The sequence below is a fragment of the Pelodiscus sinensis genome, chromosome 2 (assembly GCF_052426305.1).
Source record: "Pelodiscus sinensis isolate ZL-2025 chromosome 2, ASM5242630v1, whole genome shotgun sequence".
NCBI lineage: Eukaryota > Metazoa > Chordata > Testudines > Trionychidae > Pelodiscus > Pelodiscus sinensis.
Window position 1 is genome coordinate 52,827,334 of NC_143053.1, and position 18,393 is coordinate 52,845,726.

Here is an 18,393-nt window from a genome sequence, read left to right on the forward strand (position 1 = left end):
ATTGGATGCTATCTTGCATAAAAGGCCACCCGGAACCAGTTCAGCCAGGGCTTTAGGTCACCAGTTGCTTCCAAATGCTGTTGCTGGAGCCTTGCACTGATACGTGCTTAAAGGGTCCCCCCCGGACAGCTGTTTCTCTGCTTCTGCTGCATGCTTGCTACCTCTTCAAGGGTATGTTTAGACTACATGGCTCCATCGACAGAGCCATGTAGATGAGTTTACTAGACATAGGAAAATGAAGTGGCGATTTAAGTAATTGCCACTTCATTTACATCAAAATGGCCACTGCGCTGTGCCAATCAGCTGTTTGGCGGCATAGAGGGGCAGTCTGGATGCGCCGGGGTCGACAACGGAAGCCTTTGTCGACTGCTTCTTTATGCCTCGTGAAATGAGGTTTACCGGAGCAGTCGACAAAGGCTTCCGTTGTCGACTGCGGCACGTCCAGACTGCCTCGCTGTGCCACCAAACAGCTGATCAGAACAGCGCGACGGCCATTTTGATGTAAATGAAGCGGCAATTATTTAAATCGCCACTTCATTTTCCTATGTCTAATAAACTCATCTACATGGCTCCATCAATGGAGCCATGTAGTCTAGACATACCCCGAGAGACAACAAAGCTCTTGCAGTGTCTGCTTTGGTTGCCCAATAGTTACCGGTTGGTGGGCAACCAGTTGGGCATGGGGAAATCCACTGTTGGGGCCCTTCTCATGGAGGTAAGGCATTCTTGGGCTGCATTCCCTTAGGAAAGGGGAGGTTGAAGAGGCAGGGGGCTGGGGTGGGGGGAGGAAGTCTCGTCCCCTGGGGTTTGTGCCATCTTGCCTTCACACAGCCCTGCTGCTGGGAGGGCAGCCTCATAGGGGGATGGGATGTTTGGGGGGGGGGGGGAAAGACAGGAGGGGAGTGGGCACCTCTGAAGGGTTCAGGCACTCCCTCTCTCATTCTCTGTTTTGTGTGTTTGTCTCCTTCTGCAGGTTGTGAGGGCCATCAACTATTTTTCAGTGGTGCTGCAGGCCCTGGTCGACCACCGTGGACATTTTACTGACATTTTTGTCAAGTGGTCAAGCCGGGCACATGATGCCTGAGTCTTTTGGAACTCGAGCGTCTACGGCAAGCTGGGCATGGGCACATTCTTCCCCTGATGTGACTTTGTGGTTAGGGATGTGCAGATGCCATTGTGCATCGTGGGGGATTCAGCCTCCCCCCTCATGCTATGGCTTATGAAGCTGTACACTGGCCACCTGGACTCCAGCAGGGACCAATTTAACTCCCACTTCAGACAAGCAAGGATGTAGGTGGAGTGTGTCTTCAGCCACGTCAAGGCGTGGGTCAGGTGCCTCCTGACCTGCCTTGACATGGGGGAGCACAACATCCCCAAGGTTGTCTCACCATGTTGTGTCCTCCACAACATTGTTGAGAGGAAGGGTGAGGACTTCCTACTGGGGGGGGGGGGTCAAAGCCAGTCGCAAAGGGAGACCCTTTGAGCAGCCACAGACAGTTGCCATCTGCCAGGCCTATCAGGCTGGGGTGCGCATTCGGGAGGCCCTGAGGGAGAGTTTCTCTCAAGGACCCTGTAACTCTCCTCAGAGCCTCCCTACTAGGGGCCACTGGCTTGCTCCAGTACCCCTTTCCCACCATAACCCTTCCCTTCCCCCCTCCCATGAACTCTGAATGAAGATACCTGTTTGAATTTTAACAGAACAAACTTTGTATTTAACTTTCATTAAAAAGAGCCAGGAGGGGGGCTCATAACCTGGAGGGGGGCTCAGGGCTTGGAGTGGCATGGGGGCAGCTGGATGTGCCACCTCAGATGTGGGGACCTTGTTGAACTTGGGGTTGGGTGGGTCCTGGGACCACAGGGAAGTGAGCGGGGGGGGGGGGGGGCTGGAGTAGGGTCAGGGAAGGCAGTGGGATAAGGGAGAGGGGGCATGAGCATTGCTTGGGGAGGGAGCAGAGGATTTGCATGGGGGTAAGGGAAAGGGCAAGGGGGAATGGGCATAGCAGGGACAGCAGGAGGGTGGGAGGAAGGAGCAGCAACAGCAGCTGGGTGTGCCATCATTTCCCACATGAAGGCACACATGTTATCGCCTTGCTGCGTGAGCTGGTCCCACATGCAGGTCCATCACTCTGCTTCCTCCCAGACCTTCTGTGCCAAGATCTACTGAATGTCGTGCAGGATGCCCACGTGCTGCCTTAGGAGGTCTTCCTGGACCCTGAGCGCTTTCGGCTTCCCCGGGGTCAGGCGGCTGGCTCGGGTGTCATGGCTTTCCCCTCAGTCCAGGCTGTGGAGAATAAAAAGAGGGAGAGGCGGTCAGTCATCCATGCAGACACTGTCCCTGATGATATGTCCTCCTCTGTGAGCAGTGACCAACAGTCCTTGGGGCAGAGGATGGAGGATGTCCTGGGAGCAAAGCCATGTGTGGCCTGCACAGCAGGCCTTGCCTCATAGGGGCCCCGAGGGTACCCAGGGAATCATGCTGCCTGCTTCCCCCCTCCCTCCCATGGATAAGCAGGCAAGGGAAGTGTCTGGCCACAGTGGGATCCCATGGGCAGCCAAGGAGCTGGGAGCAGCCTGGCTCTTCCTGGGGCCCGCACACACACTTGCACCTCACAGCACTAACTGCTGGAGCAGGTGGTGCCTTGCACATGCAAGTATTTCCATGTGCTGTGTGTGGCACTTCTCAGTTTGTATGTGGTCGTGTCTGTACCCTTGTGGTTAGCCTGCTTTCAGCCATGGGCATCCCACTCCCCTGGGGCCAGACGTGTGTGTGGCCTCCCCTGGGCTGCCCCCGCTCTACCAGGGCCTTGGCTATGTGGCCATAAATGTCCTCATTGCGGCATTTGGAGCAGAGATCCAGTAGGGTCTTCTCCTCCCCCCACAGCTCAAGGGGAGACAGGACCACCGCTCAAGACCATGGTGGTGCCAGACACTTGGTACCCCTTTGTGAGTCCTGAGAGCCCTGGTCATGCTCCCTGCAAGGGCCAGGGCGGTCTTAGGGGGTTTGTTGCTGTGCCATGGGTCAGTAGGCCTGTGGTGGGGAGAGCCGTCCTGTCAGGTGCTGCTCCTTCCTGCCACAAGGCTTGTCAAGGGTGCCTGCAGCTTTAAGAGGGGCCTGGAAACAGGAACAGTAGAGTTGTGATTACTTTGGACAGAGTGGCCACCAGGGAACCTGTATTATTTCCTGGAGGCCTCTTCTTTCGAAAAAAACCCTCTTCCCCATCCACACACGCCTTTTTCCAAAAGAGCTCTTTCAAAAAAGGCATTCTTCTTCCAAGAAAGAGGTTTACCACTGTTAGAAAAACCTCTCTGTTCTTTTGATTTTTTTTCAAAAGAACATGATTGCAGTGTGGATATAAGTGAAGTTTTTTCAGAAAAACGGGCATTTTTCCAAAAAAACCTGCAGTGTAAACATACCCTTAGTCTATCCAAATAGATCTCTCAGATTCTCTGACACCTTTTGTTTGCTGCTCCACTTTTAGCCATGTATGATGATTTCAAAATCTTTTAAATGAACATGTGATGAAGACTGGATTGAAATCAGCCTTTTATTTCAACACTTTGTGTGACATTAATGAAAACGTTCCACTTTTTATACTTAGCATATAAACATACTGTGAAAACATTCTGTAAAGAAAATTAAATTTATCAAATATACAGACCTTAGGAATTATAAGTTATGCACACACACATGTAGTAGGTGTATCCAAGAAGTATGTATTTTTCTCTATGTAAATATTATGTATCTAGGTAATAGGAAGCACGTTCTTTTCTTTTTTAAACTACAGAAGCATCTGCATAAAAGCATTTGTGCTAGATGTTATTCACAAATGGATTAAAATGCACATATTATAGAATATCAAAGGTGAAATAAAAGGAAAATGGCATCCAGGAGGACAAAGCAGCTCAAACAGCCTCCCCATGTGAGAGACACAGAACCAGCTTCAAAGTTCCCACTGCAACTTGAATGTGCAGTCTGCCAAGACGGCAGCTGTTGCTCCTGCATAACTCTTTCTAGGTTTGCTACACACATCTATCTATCTATCTATCTATCTATCTATCTATCTATCTATCTATCTATCTATCTATCTATCTATCTAAAATAGAAAGCGGTGTAAAAGAAGCTAAATTGTATTTAATATGTTAATCCATATTTTAAAATCAATATAGAATAAAAATATTTGCTTTACAGATAATCTCCCCTAGTTTAATTCCTAATACAATAGATATAATTAACTACATCAAATACTTCAAAATCTTTAAGATTTGCTGCAGTGAATATGATATTGGACATAAAGAGTATCACTCATTAGAATGTGTTGTGAACTTAAACGACTGTGGTGAGTGTTAGAAAATTATTTGTAGGCTCTGTAAAGCATCTGTTAAATTCTATAGTCAACCAGCAAAATGGTGCACACAGTTCTTGTGAAAAACAATGTCTTATTTTACAGGACCATGCAACACCCCTATGTAAAATAGCAAATATTTGGTTCAGAGCATCTCTTCTTGGGTTGCAGAAGGTGCACAGCACATGGAGAGAGGGTTCAGGCACCAGGCTCCCTGCATGGGCCCCGGATGACAGACCCTTTTTCCCAGGCTGTGGTAGCTCATTGATGAGGCTAACAGGGAGAGGATTCTTGTCATTTGCCATGGCAGTTCCATGTTTGTGCCCATGAAGGGCAACTCCTTCCCGCTATCCCAAATAGCTTCACAGTGTGGGGAGAGACAGGTCTCCAAGCTGCAACCTAGAGCTGTCAGGCAGGAGTAACCATCACAAGGGGGATTTGAACCTGACATCTTGAGAACTTAGCCTAGGAGCCGATACAGCTTGAGCTATAAAGTCAGCGAACACTGAGCTTGGGCACTAAAGCACCCTTGTTCTTATCTCTTGCTGTAAGTGATCTAGGTGCTACTACATGGGACAGTGAACCACACAAATTGTGTAGGCTATATGGGGCTTAATAGGAAGTTGCGCAGCCACATAGCCATGCACCATAGGGGGAACTTAGCCTGGGAGCTTACATTTATTACTTTGCGAATCGAAGAGAAACACTAGTTTTATAGCATTATAGTTTTAAGAAAGGCCACAGTGGGTCAAATCAATGGTCCATCTAGCCCAATATCCTGTCTGCGACAGTGGCCAATGCCAGATGCCCCAGAGGGAGGGAATCATAACAGGTAATCCTCAGATGATCCCTCTCCTGTCACCCATTTCCAGACAAACAGAGGCTAGGGACACCATTCCTACCCATCCTAGCCAATAGCCATTGATGCACCTAACCTCCATGAATCTATTTAGCTCCTTTTTAAAGCCTGTTAAAGTCCTAGCCTCCACCACATCCTTTGGCAAGGAGTTCCAGAGGTTGACGGTGCACAGAGGGAAAAAAAAAGTCCTTTTGTTTGTTTTAAACCTGCTGCCTATCCATTTCATTTGGTGACCCCTAGTTCTTCTATTGTGGGAATAAGTAAATAATTTTTCCTTATTCACTTTTTCCACACCAGTCATGATTTTGAAGACCTCTATCATATCCCCCCTACCTATCTCCTCTTTTCTCAACTGAAAAGTCCAAGTCTTTTCAATCTCTCTTCACATGGGACCCGTTCCAAACACCTAATAATTTTGTTGCCCTTTTCTGAACCTTTTTCAATGCCAATATATCTTTTTTTAGATGAAGCCACCACATCTGTACTCAGTATGTACACTTATTACAACAATTTGTAACCCTCTAACCCCATCTTTTCTTCCTATGACTGCAGAGGTGTTGATGGGCAATTCTACTCTGACAGTAGGTAGGGAGGGGAAAAGGGAAGGGGGTAGGGTGGAAGAAGGCCCCAGTGGGGCATGCAGGGAGAGGTCAGTCCTCCTCCTCCACCAGGAAGCGCTCCCGCAGGGCTTCCCGGATCCGGACGGCCCCCCGCTGGGCTTCCCAGATGGCGGCGGTGCGGGGCTGAGCGTACTGGCCAGCCATGCGGTCAGCCTCAGCCATCCAGGCTGGCAGGAAAGCCTCCCCCTTTCTCTCACATAAATTGTGGAGCACACAACATGCTGCCACCACGGGAGGGATGTTGTGCTCGGCCAGGTCCAGACGGGTGAGGAGGCATCGAAAGCGGGCTTTCAGTCACCCGAAGGCCCCCTCCACCACGATGCGGGCCCTGGTGATCCTGGCATTGAAGTCCTGGCGGGAGGGATTGAGATGCCCCGTGTAGTGCTTCATCAGCCACGGCTGCAGTGGGTAGGCGGCATCCCCCACCAGGCACACGGGCATGTCCATGTGCCCGACCCTGATGTGGCGGTCGGGGAAGAAGGTCCCGTCCTGCAGCTGCTGGCACACGGAGGAGGTGCAGTACACCCAGGCGTCGTGTGCTTTGCCGGACCAGATTCATGTCCCACATTAATGTCCGTGAACTGTCCCCGGTGGTCACACACGGCCTGCAGGAGGATGGAGAAGTACCCCTTGCGGTTGACGTACTGGGACGCCTGGTGTTCCGGGGCACGGATGGGGATGTGCGTCCCGTCGATGGCCCCCCCCCGCAGTTGGGGAAGCCGAGGGCGCCGAATCCCCAGATGACGGCATCCGGGTCGGTGAGGCAGACCACCCTGTGGAGCAGCACCCAGTTGATTGCCTTGACCACCTGCGGAGAGAGACACAGCAAAGCGCCAATCAGTGGGTCGCCCGGGTGGCTGGGAGCATTCGTGCCCTGGCAGTGCCCCACGCCCCACTCCCGGAAGCAACCCCCCTGGCGGCGTGTAGTACGGCTGGGACAGACCGACCCCTCTGGTGCGGGGTGCTTTTGCCTCCTCCCTCCCCCGCCTTTGTCCCTGGGGCTGCCCATCCCCTCCTCGCAGCCCCCCTTCCTCCCGGCGCAGTGGCCGACGAGTGCCACACCTGTATGAGCACCGCTCCGACGGTGGATCTCCCCACGCCGAACTGGTTCCCGATGGATCGGTAGCTGTCCGGTGTGGAGAGCTTCCAGAGGGCGATGGCCACCCGCTTCTGGAGGGGGATGGCGGGCCTCATGCGAGTGTCCCTTCTGCGCAGAGCAGGGGCGAGCCACTCGCAGAGCTCCAGGAAGGTGTTCCTCCTCATCCTGAAGTTCTGGGTCCACTGTCGGTCTCCCCAGCACTCCAGGACGATGTGGTCCCACCAGTCGCTGCTGGTGTCCAGACGCCAGATGCAGCAGAGCACGCCGGTGCCAGAGCGCCGCCGCGGCTCCTCCACGGCCCCCAGGGCAGCCAGGCGGAGAGGCAGGAGGCTGACGTGCACCAGGTGGTGCCAGTCAGCCTCGAGCCATTGGTGGCAGGCTTGCAGCAGCAAGTCCAGAAAGTGCACCAGAAGGTGCAGGGCAAGCTCTGGCTCCATGTTGCCACCTACGGCGGCGTCCCCGAAGGGAAGCACCGACACAGACGGGCACATAGACCAACGCTTTGCTGTCCCTCGGCGAGGTTGGCAAGCACGCAGGAAAAGCTGAGAACCGTCTGTCCGGGGGGGGGCCCTTTAAGCACGAGCCTCAGATAGCCTCAGACAGCAGCCACACAAAGCAACTACTGACCTGATGCCCTGCCAGAACCGGTTTCAGCCGCCCTTAAATGCGCCCCTGCGTCCAATCAGTGTGGACGCGCTAGTTCGAATTAGCAAAATGCTAATTTGAACTAGTTTTTAATTCTAGATGCGTTAGTTCGAATTAGCTTAGTTCGAATTAACTAATTCGAACTAAGTTTGTTCGAATTAGCGCTGTAGTGTAGACGTACCCTAACTGTTCCATAAGAGGTATGTGATTGACTGGGCTGGTTGGTGTCTGGTGTTCATAATTCTGAGGTTTTACTATACAATACCTGTGTGACTAACAATGTTGAAAATACGTATTTTAAATATCAATATATAATAAGGTTGTATCATTTGATCATTAACTACAGACTGCATTGTAATGATATGGAGGAGAGGGCAGAGTCGAGTTGCATCTGAAATTTTAACTTCGGCATTTCCTGATTTTTGACTATTTAACCATACAACCTAAACATTTTCTAAGGCCTTCACTGCATGAGAAAATTGCACCAGCTTTACCCAATGTGAATTTTAAACCAGTGTAGTTAAATTGATGTAAAATACTCTGGTGATATACTTTTATTTTGGTTTCATTAATTTTGTTAATAAAAATTGGCTTTTGCAATTCCAAAATAACTGAAGCTGAAATATGAATGCCTGTAAATCTGATTTAAATTAGTACAACTTTTTCTGTGTAGACAAAGCTTTGGTGAAAGCTAACTGGAAATGTGGATAGTCAGCACAAGACCCTCCATACCAGATAAGACTCAGGGGGAAGCTACATGGGGGCATGTGAAAGAAGCTGCCCTTCAAGGGCACCAGTGCACCATTTGGCCACCAGTAAGGGTGCCAAAATTACTGAACCGCTAAGCTGCATATAACAGTCTGGTGATGCCAGAAGTGATGTGTGAGGGGACATGTGAGATTATGTGCTACCCAGACTTTTGTCAAGGTTTGCTGTCCCACTCAGTCACATGGTGCTACCAGGGCCCCCCTTTGCATGACCACTGCTGGAGCCAGAAACTGGGATCTGCACCTGTGAGGAGAAGTAGCTGCAAACAACCCGGAGCTGCGGGGAAAGCTGTTGCTTTTGCTGCTGCCTCTCTTAAGGGAGGGAAAGCAGGGTCCCTCCCAGTAGCCCCCAGCTGTTTGCTGCTGCATCTCCGCACAGAGCGAACACCTGGAAATTGAAGGGAGGGGCTGCTGACAGAAAGAGGTTATGTGCCTGGATGTGTGAGACTCCAGCTATTTACTGCCTGAAGCTTTAAATTCTGCCTCCGCCCCCAGATTCTCAGTAGGCATCAGTCATCTCCAGCAGAAGCCCCCATCCCCTGCCACAGGGTAGATGTCCTGAGCTCTCCTCCTAGTTTGGTAGAGAATGGAGGACTTGGGGGCTCCAGAAGCAGCACTTTAACTGTAAAAGAGCTGCATCTTGCACCACAGAAGAAGGAAGGCTTATATGCCTTTTACTAATCTTTTGACAAGGGGTGAGGAGTTAAAAAAAAAAAGAAGCAAAGTGAACAGGCTGCATGCTCCAGGACTTGTGACCTTTAGAAAATTGGCAATAACTTGCACAAATTTTACAATCTGCAAATTTTGGCTGGATGCCACTAACAGTCCTGTCCTTTGATTCTCCAAAAGAGGGAGCTGCTCTCCTGTGCAATTTACGAGGGCAGACGGAGAGCAAAGCTCTAGTGCTGCTGAGGTTCACTGGGCACATTTTTCTCCCTTTCAAGCTTTCAAAGCACATATTAGTCCCTCCTTAGCCCACATATTAGTTCTTCCTTAGCCCAGTCATAACTTACAAAGTCCACATGGGCAAAATCAAGGTGACTTGCAGCACCTTTCCCTCAGGCCAAATGCTCTTTTGAATTATTCAACAAAGTTTGTTACAGAGGCATGATCAGCTCACCAGTCATTCAGGACACTCTGCAAACTCATCAGAACCATATAGTTCACCATGTAGTACTCATGTCCTATAGGCAATCAACAAAGAGTCGTAACTAGGTCAAATCAGAAGTGTATTTCCAGAAAACATTCAAAGGTATTAGGCCTCAGCAAATATTATTTCTGCAACAGATTTCTCTTCCAGCCCCCAGCTATATTGGTGATTAAAAAAAAAAAGTTTCAAGGAATTTTCTTTTAAATAAGAAAAAATGTATTAGCCTGGAAAACATCAGCCCAGAAGATAAAATTCCAGAAAGTTACAGCACCCAAAAAGCAGAAGTGAGAATGGAAAAATCATTATGCAACATGAGCTAAACCAACCACTGCTTCTTCCACTACAACCAAAGAGATTACTACAATAATCAATAGAGTACATGAACACAAGACAGTCTGTAATATTTTCACCTTTTGTTTAGTATTTATGCTGCTAGGACATGCTGAAATACGATCACAGAAAAAATTCACTTCAATATCTATGCAAGATGCATATTTTTTAAACAGATGGGTTCAGATTCTCCTTAAAAATGCGAAGAAAACCTTTCTAATTCTCTATCAAGCTACTGTCCTATTCAGTTTTCAAATGTTGTGGGTTCTGTCCAGGTGTAATACCTCTGCTTCCACACAGCAGGAGCCCCTGCCCACTCAATAAGAGAGACTTCTTGCAAAGAGAACATAAGACTTTGAGATGCTATTAGACGTGTTACAATCTCTTCTCCTAGATGCCTTGATAATATAGTCTTACAGCACTTGCACATATGATGCAGGCTGAAGCTCTAAGGGGCACTCAAGATTGCTCTCCTGGGGTAGTCTCCTGAGCTTGTCTTGAACTGACACAAGAGTTTTGCTATGCACTGGGGTCTGTAGTTCACTTCAAACACTCTTCTGTACTTAACTAATGGAGCCAGACAACTCCATCTGCAAAATACCATACTTGATCTCTCGAGTAATGTGCCTCAGAGGATAAACCCTTAAATATGAATCAAACAGAATTACAATTGTACACTACACTAATATTATCTCTGCAAATCTCAGAAAATATGAAATAAATGCAATATGCAGAATATACATTGTTAAACACTCTGATAAAATAACTCTCACACTGTTAGCAATGTTTGCTGAAGAGAAAGAGAAAAGATGAAGAAGCTTCCTAATTCACATTTTTCTAGGGTGCCTACTACTGTGGCATCTAAGCAATATTACATTTATTCATAAAATGAAGTTAACAAATACTCTTTCCTCAAGGTACTAGCCTGTTTTTCATGCTACCAATGTCACCCTGTTGTTCTCAGTATTTAACTCCTTGTCCCTCACCCTCAAATTAATTAAATCAGTGGAAGCAGGTCTGCCAACAGAAGGGGTCAAAGAAACAATTGTCCCAGGCCTTAGCGATTCAAAGGGACCCAGATCTCGCAGCCGCCACCACTACTACTGTGGCAGCATGAGTGGCTGGAGCCCCTCCTTGAATTGCCTCTGGAGCACCATCTGGGCACTCCGCATGGCTCGGATGGCTGGCAAAGGAGGCGTGCCATGGTCTGGGCAGCATTAAAGGCTGACTGCCCTTGGTTCTGTACCTTCCACCTTTGGCCCGTCCCTTCTGGGGGCACAGAGCCCCAGCCTGTGGTGGCTGTCAGGAGGGGACTAAGAGCTAGGCATCTAGGTGCTTTAGAAAATCCCAGAAGGTATTTATCTGCATCTTTAGGTGTCAAAATGCCTTTAAGAACTAAAAATTTGGTCCAGTGAGAACTTCACATGTATAATTAAGAATAGTGGTTTGGGGCTTTATTATCATGATGTGCTTTTGAACTCCTTGAGAATAAGTCAATATTTTGTGGCTCTCCAGGAAGGCAAACCAAGCTAAGAATTACTCCATGGTCAAACATATTCGCTGCACTATAAAATTCAGACTTTTCACACTGATGGTATCTTGGATACCTTTGGGTATAGACTTTCAGCTGGTATAAACTGTCATATCTCCAGAGAAACTATCATAGTTTATTGCAGCTAAGAATCTGCCCTTGAAATATTAGGTATGATTTGCCTTTAAATTTATTATACCTATAATATCCTGGAAATTCCATGAATACTGGAAATTTTGTTTACCTTTGATGAATTATCTTCTTACATTTTGTAACTTGAAAGATTTTGATGAACAGAATTATTAAGAATGCATTCTTTAGAATGCAGCTTTAGATTTCAAATATTCCTATGTAATCAGATTTTTTTTTTAATTTTCTCTCTATCAAATAGTTTCATCTCACCTGAGATGCATTGTAAGTAAATGCATAGCTGGATAAGTAATTAGGACTTTTATAAGGCATTATTCTTTTAGCCTTGGATTTTGCTCTTTGTGATAGGTGCCACCCAATAGTGAGATATTTCTTTCAACTCTAAAGAATGATAGCTGACAAAGGTTCTCATAATCCCAGCACCTGCTCTTTAATTTGTCTTTGTACAGATAAAATGTTTTCCTCTAAGGAGATGTCATGCTTCTTTTTGGTAATGTATTTTATTAAATGTAAAACATTGAAGTTAAAATGTCTCGTTTAAATGAGCAAAGGCAATGACATTTGCCACTTCGTTATTAATTTACTCCATATGCCTCGTTATTGCAGCACAGAGCAGAAAAGTTGGCAATTGCTTTAAAACCATTGCACTACACTTAGACCACTGGAATGGGTAACAGGAAGATAAGCTAATATGCTGAAGAATCTCCTTGATTTTTATATGTATTAAATCAATCTCAATTTATCTCAATGTGGTTTTGCTCATAAAATATTCATAGTATCAAAAATTTAGAGAGAAAATTGAAGGTGAAGCAATGTCCAAACGGAGATAGGTCAAGTGCAGGGGTGGGGAACCTAATGCTCCGGGGCTGCATGTGGCCTCCAGCTTTTCTGGATCTGGCCCCCGAGGCTCAGCATTGGGGAGTCCATGCTGGAACTCCAGCTTCCATGCCACCTACCCACAGGGCTGGAACACACAAAATCTACCATCCTGGGCCCCCCTAGGCTCTGTTGTGCAAAGGAAATGTGGGGAATATCTTTATCCTTCTCAGTCAGGGGTTTCTCACTTTGCCTCTCACTTGTGTGAGGCCCCTGATTGATTTTTCTCTGGGTTAGTAGTCCCCAATCCATAAAAGGTTCCCCACCCGGACTAGTGTTTTCAGGTTTTTTGTTTTACTAAAAATAGCCAAACCAATAGATTAAATCTGAATTAAAAGAAGAAGAATACAAACTTTATCTCTCTACCCCCCATCCAAAATCTTGATCATTTCTATGTACTCAGTTTTTCATGTATACTTTCATACACAGATTTTTTTCAGTCATTTTCATTATCTGAGTATTTCTCAGATTAATTTTCTGTATGTAGGTACATTTTAAACATTTTCCTTTAAAACTCTATTTTCAGTTCTTTAGTTTGGCCTTTCTTTTTTCCATATTTTACCACTGACTTTGCTCTTCCCTTGTTCCCCATCTTTTTTTCTTTTTCTTGATCTCAAACTTCCCTTGTACTCTCTTTTCTCCTTCTCCTTAGTTTCCCCTGATTGGTCAGCAAGAGATTTGCCTTACCAGTCTTGGACAAGGAAAAAGCCATTAGCAAAATATAATAAATCTGCAGGACAAGAATAACTGCAACATTGGGGCCTCACCTCTGGACTCTACCTCAGATCTTCCAAATGTACAGTATGCAACACCAAGTTTTTTAGTCTAGTAGGTAGGGTTGCCAGTTGTCAACTAGAAAACCCCTTTGAAAGGGATCCTGGTAACTCCAGTCAGCAATGCTGAACAGCAACACTGTTAAAAGTCCACTTGTCTATGCAGCAGGACTAAGGCAGGCTCTCTGCCTGCCCTGACACTGCACAGCTCCTGGAAGTGACCAACATCTCCCTGCAGTCCCTAGGTGGAAGGACAATCAGGAACCTGCTCCTCTGTCCCAGCCCTGAGCCTCTTCCTGGAGCCTGTACCTCACAGCCTGTCCCATAGCCAAACCCCCTGCCCCAGCCCTGAGCTCCCTCCCACACCCATATTCCCCTTCCCCTTCCTTACCCCAACTCCCGGATCCAGCCCTGTGGCCTCTCCTGCACTCAAAACCTTCAACCCCAACCTGTCCCCAGAGCTCACACCCTCAGCTGGATCCTCCCCCCATCACGTACTCCAGCTCTCTGCTCCATCCTGCAACCCTCTTCTGAACCTAAACCCGTCAGTTCTGGCTTTACCATGGAGCCTACACTCCCTGCCGGAGCCTTCACCCCATCCCACACTCCAATCCCCTGCCCCAGCTCAGTGAACCTGAGTCTACAAAATCTAGTCCATAATGTAGGTTAGTAATTTTCAAAGTGATTCTTTTGTCTAGATCATCACTAGTTTTCTAAAAGATGGCACAATAATTTCTAGCTAATGTAAATAATGTATGTCATCAGGCACAACAGCCAGTTATTTTAGTAAAGTTATACATAAAAAGTCATCCCCAGCTAACACACATTTTTTTAAGTTTTCTACAGACAAATTCTTATTTGAAAACATACAGGAATGTATTTATATAAAGCTTGCTCCCCATTATTCATCAGACTTAGTACATATACAGTAATTCCAATATCTACTTCAGATCATTCAAATCCAACATTTGCAATTTCTATCATGCCAAGAATGGTATTTAGCCTATGCACAATCAAGGGACCAGGCTGGAAACCAAAACATATTTTCTTATATCCCCTCCCTCCTGCCACACTGGGGAGTATTCATGAAAGAGATGACCATTTATTTGGCATTGTTAGCTTAAATCTACAGTCCTCGTATTAGCTAAATAACTCATGGAAACTTTCCACACTAAATTAAACATTTTTTTTTTTAAATGAATAATCTTCAGGGCTTTGCTTTTGACTTTTCAAAGAAATATTTCATTTTGTCCTTTTAATGAAATGTTTTTGTAACATTTAAACTTGCTCTTTTACAATGCATCTTACATCCTTCAAGGGATTTAGAATTAACTGTATTTTAAGGTGGAACTCCTCCTTTTTAAGATAGCTTCTGGTGAAAATGATCTGGTTTATCTTTAAAAGCTGATTTAGGTTTTTAAGATTATCCTTACATGAAGATGAGCTCTTTTTCCTGATTGTAATCGTTCAGCTTCTTAATGCTCTTCACAGACAGATCACAAGTATCACTAATCTTTAATTCTTTTCCAAATGAAAAAAAATCTAAACTAAGGCAAAAATTGAAAGATGTTTAAGAGAAAGGGGAAATTTATTTTAGTTTCATATTCTATACTGCAGAATGCTACTAACGTCGGTGGAGGCTGTCCTCAGCATTTGATTTAGGTGTCTACATTAGATCCGCTAAATTGAATGCTAGAAGCTCGATCTCTGGGGTGTGTCTAGACTACATGCCTCCGTCGACGGAGGCATGTAGATTAGCCAGATCGGCAGAGGGACTCTTAATCCTTGTCCAAAAGCCAGTGTAGAAGTCAGACATCAAATATAAAAACATTTCCACAGAGTATAGGTGACCAGCAGGCTTGTCCAACTCGTGGGGAAAAAAATAGGATTCAATTTGTTTTCTGCAAGAGCAACGAGGAGTTCTGTGTCACCCTATAGACTAACAGATTTATTGAGGCAGATCCAGACTAATACGACTACCCTTCTGATATTTGTTTTCTGTTACCAGTGATGAGTTAAGCATCTACCCAGGTATAAAAGCCCCTTGGCATGGTCACGGGTAGCCTGGATCAGCTGACTCAAGCTTGTAAGGATTGAGCTCTGGGGCTGAGAGCTTGTTTTCCAGCCTGAACCCAAATGCCTGCACAGCAGTTTTTCAGACCCAGAGCCCAAGTCCCATGAGTCCAAGTCAGGGGATCTGAGTCAGATGAGTAGATATGCCCTTAGGCCTCGTCTATACTAGACCAGGCCAGTCAGCTTAAGGTACGCTATGCAAAACGCGTAGCTGGATTCAGCTTAACTTAAGCCAAACCACCGCACGCAGCGCCCACACTGCCAGAGGACAATGGGAGCACACGCTCCTGCCAGCTTCTCGTACTCACTGGACACAGGCAGAGGCTGCCCTCAGCATTTGATATAGGGAGTCTACATTAGACCCACTAAATCGAATGCTAGAAGATCGACCTCTGGAGGGTCGCTCTTCTCTGTAGTGTAGACATAGAGTATCTACTGACTCTGGGGCTCACTATTGCCTCCTGTTTTCCTGACATTCATTCTGGTGTTCCAAGACTGCAGAACCTTGAAGTGTAGAGTTAAATAGTTCAGGAATCAACAAGTAGAAAACACACAACTGTTTACAGAAAGTACTCTGATCTTTAGGGTCTGATGTAGTAAGTATTGTGTCTTCCAGATTGTGGCTGGGTATTACACCAATTTTAACTAATTAGCAAAATCTCCTCATTGTGGTTAGACTTACGGCGTGTTCGTACATTCTGCTCATTCCACTTGTGACTCAGAAGTGGAACACTTGTAGTTTGTTAACAGCTACTCTCTGATATGCACCAAATATGCACCCCCTCCACCTGACCCAATAGGAGTTGTGCCATGATTTTCTCAACAGGATTCTGCACTTTGCAAGTTTTATAGTAAATTGTGCTATTTCATCTCTGGTGCACAATAGTTGGGTGTTTTTTTCAGAAGAAATACTTGTTTTAAGTGAAAAAGCAAATGGTGGCCCTAATAGCTAAGAAGAAAAATGTGTAAACAAATCAGCATGCAGTCATTTGCAGAAGAATCCCTTCAAAGCCCACTACAGAAAAATGCTCTCTGACCCTATTTACTACATGTTGCAGGGTGAAGGGTTCATTGCTATATAGAGAGATTTTGATTTAAAAGTGAAATGAAATAAAGTTAACATGGCCCACATTAAATGGATTAAAAGCTGGCTGGGAGGTCTCAAAATGGAATTGTCACTGGGGAGTAATCAATGAGGGGGCCCTGCAGGGATCATTTCTTTGACCTAAGTTATTTAAGAAATCATCAAATCATCACCAATAAAGTTTACAGATATCACCAATATTGGAGGAGTGGCAAATAATGAAGAGTACAGGTCACTAAAACAGAAAGAGCTGGATCTCTTGGTAACTGGGTTCAATTCTAAATATGTTTAATTCTAAATGTTTAAACTAGGAACAAAGAATACAGGGCATGCTTACAAGATAAGGGACTCTACTCTAGGAGACAGTGACTCTGCAAAAAAGATTTAGGGACTGCAGTGGATAATAAGCCAAACCTTAGCGCTCAGTGGGATGCTCTGGCTAAAGGGTTAATGCAGTTCTTGGATGGGAATCTTGAGTAGCAGTAGAGAGGTTATTTTACACTGCATTTGTCACTGGTGCAACTGATGTCAGAAGATTGTGTCCAGTTTTGATATCCACAATTCAAGAAGGAGGTAGAAAAATTGAGGAGGCCTCAGAGAAGAGTCACAAAAATGATTAAAAGCTTAGAAAACATGCCTTATATTGACAGTCTCATAGAGCTCAATCGATTTGCCCTAACAAAGAGTGCCTCGGAGCCTTAGTCTGGTCCCTGTGTAGAGCCTTGCAAATTCATGGATGCAGATATCCACAGACATTTTTTGTGGATCATGAATTGGATGTGGATACATATTTGTGTATCCACACAGGGCTCTGCTTATGATGTTGAAAATGTATTCTCTCAGAGACAGAAAACAAATCAATGTGTTTGCCAAACCTACTATTGGCATCCAGGGTTAATTCCAATGAAAGCTGAAAAAGATTGCAGTAATAGTAAATGCTTATGTTTCTGGAATATGAACATATAATTTTCCTTTATGCAGTAAGCAGTGTCCCAGAGTGTGAAAGCTTTCTGTGTTTCAGTTTCCTGTCTTCTCTGGACAAAAGTTTCCCTTTTTCTTACCAGTCCCCATTCCCCTCCCGATACCTGCTGGTTTGCATTTTTTCTTTCCCCCATGTTGGTATGCAGCCACCAACCTTTGGCTAAAGAGAGCTAGACAATAGTTGCCTTAGTGGCAGAGGGCCCCATCAACTCCTCTGCTAAAGCATGATGGCTATGAAGAAAAGAAGGCTTTACAAGAGACATAGAAGACTAAATGAAGAAAAATAGTCTCATTTTTTAATTGCCAAAACCAGCCAGAATGCCCTAATATCTCATAAAGATTTGTAATAATCAATGAATTCTTTTCCACAAATGACAGCTAATGAATTATGATGGTAGATTATAATCTATAAAACCAAATCTTAATTCAGTTTATATGGAGGAGAGCTGTATTGTTCTGCCAGATGCATAGTTCTTATGCTACTCTGGAACATAATATATTCTAGAATTACCTTACTATCAAAATTCTCTATTACCACTCAAGAAAGAGATTTTGAAGTAACTGTGGCTAGTTCTCTCAATGTACAGTGGTATTCGAAAAAGCCAACAGAAAGTTGGAATAATAAAGAAAAGAATAGAAAATACACAGAAAATAGCATATTGCCTTCATTGTATATCTGCATCTTGAATACTGCATACAGATGCAGTCACCCCATCTCAAAAAAGATATATTGAACTTGGAAAAGGTACAGAAAAGAGCAAAAAAATGTTTAGGGTTATGGAATATCTTCTGTATGAAGAGAGATTAATAAGACTGGGACTTCTCAATTTGGAAAAGAAACAGCTAAGGGGGAGGATCTGATAGATATCTATAAAATCTAGACCAGTGTGGAGGAAATAAATAAGGAAGTGCTACTTACTCCTTCTCCAACCATAAGAGCTAGGGGTCACCAAAGCTAAATCTAGACTGCAGGCTTCTTTTGGAAGAAGCTTTTCCGGAAGAGATCTTCCGAAAAAACTTCTGAAAGAGAGCATCCACGCTGCCAAAGCACATTGAAAAAGAGAACTGCTTTTTCAAAAGATAGCATCCACACTGAATGGATTCTATCTTGC

The 18,393-nt window shown here is 45.4% G+C and overlaps 1 protein-coding gene across 34 annotated transcripts in view; it reads right to left on the reverse strand.

Annotated features, from left to right (window-relative positions):
- Positions 1 to 572: 572 nt before the first annotated feature.
- The window catches only part of LOC149525258 (uncharacterized), a 185,653-nt gene continuing 167,832 nt past the window's right edge, over positions 573 to 18,393 (reverse strand). For 28 of the 34 annotated variants that reach the window (XR_016348725.1, XR_016348724.1, XR_016348723.1 and 25 more), the window contains one exon: positions 3,528 to 6,630. The gene's annotated coding sequence lies outside the window, so the exon portion shown is untranslated. Of the gene's footprint in view, positions 2,282 to 3,527; positions 6,631 to 18,393 lie in introns of those variants that run through there. The other 6 variants (XR_016348712.1, XR_016348710.1, XR_016348743.1 and 3 more) reach the window with 2 other exon arrangements.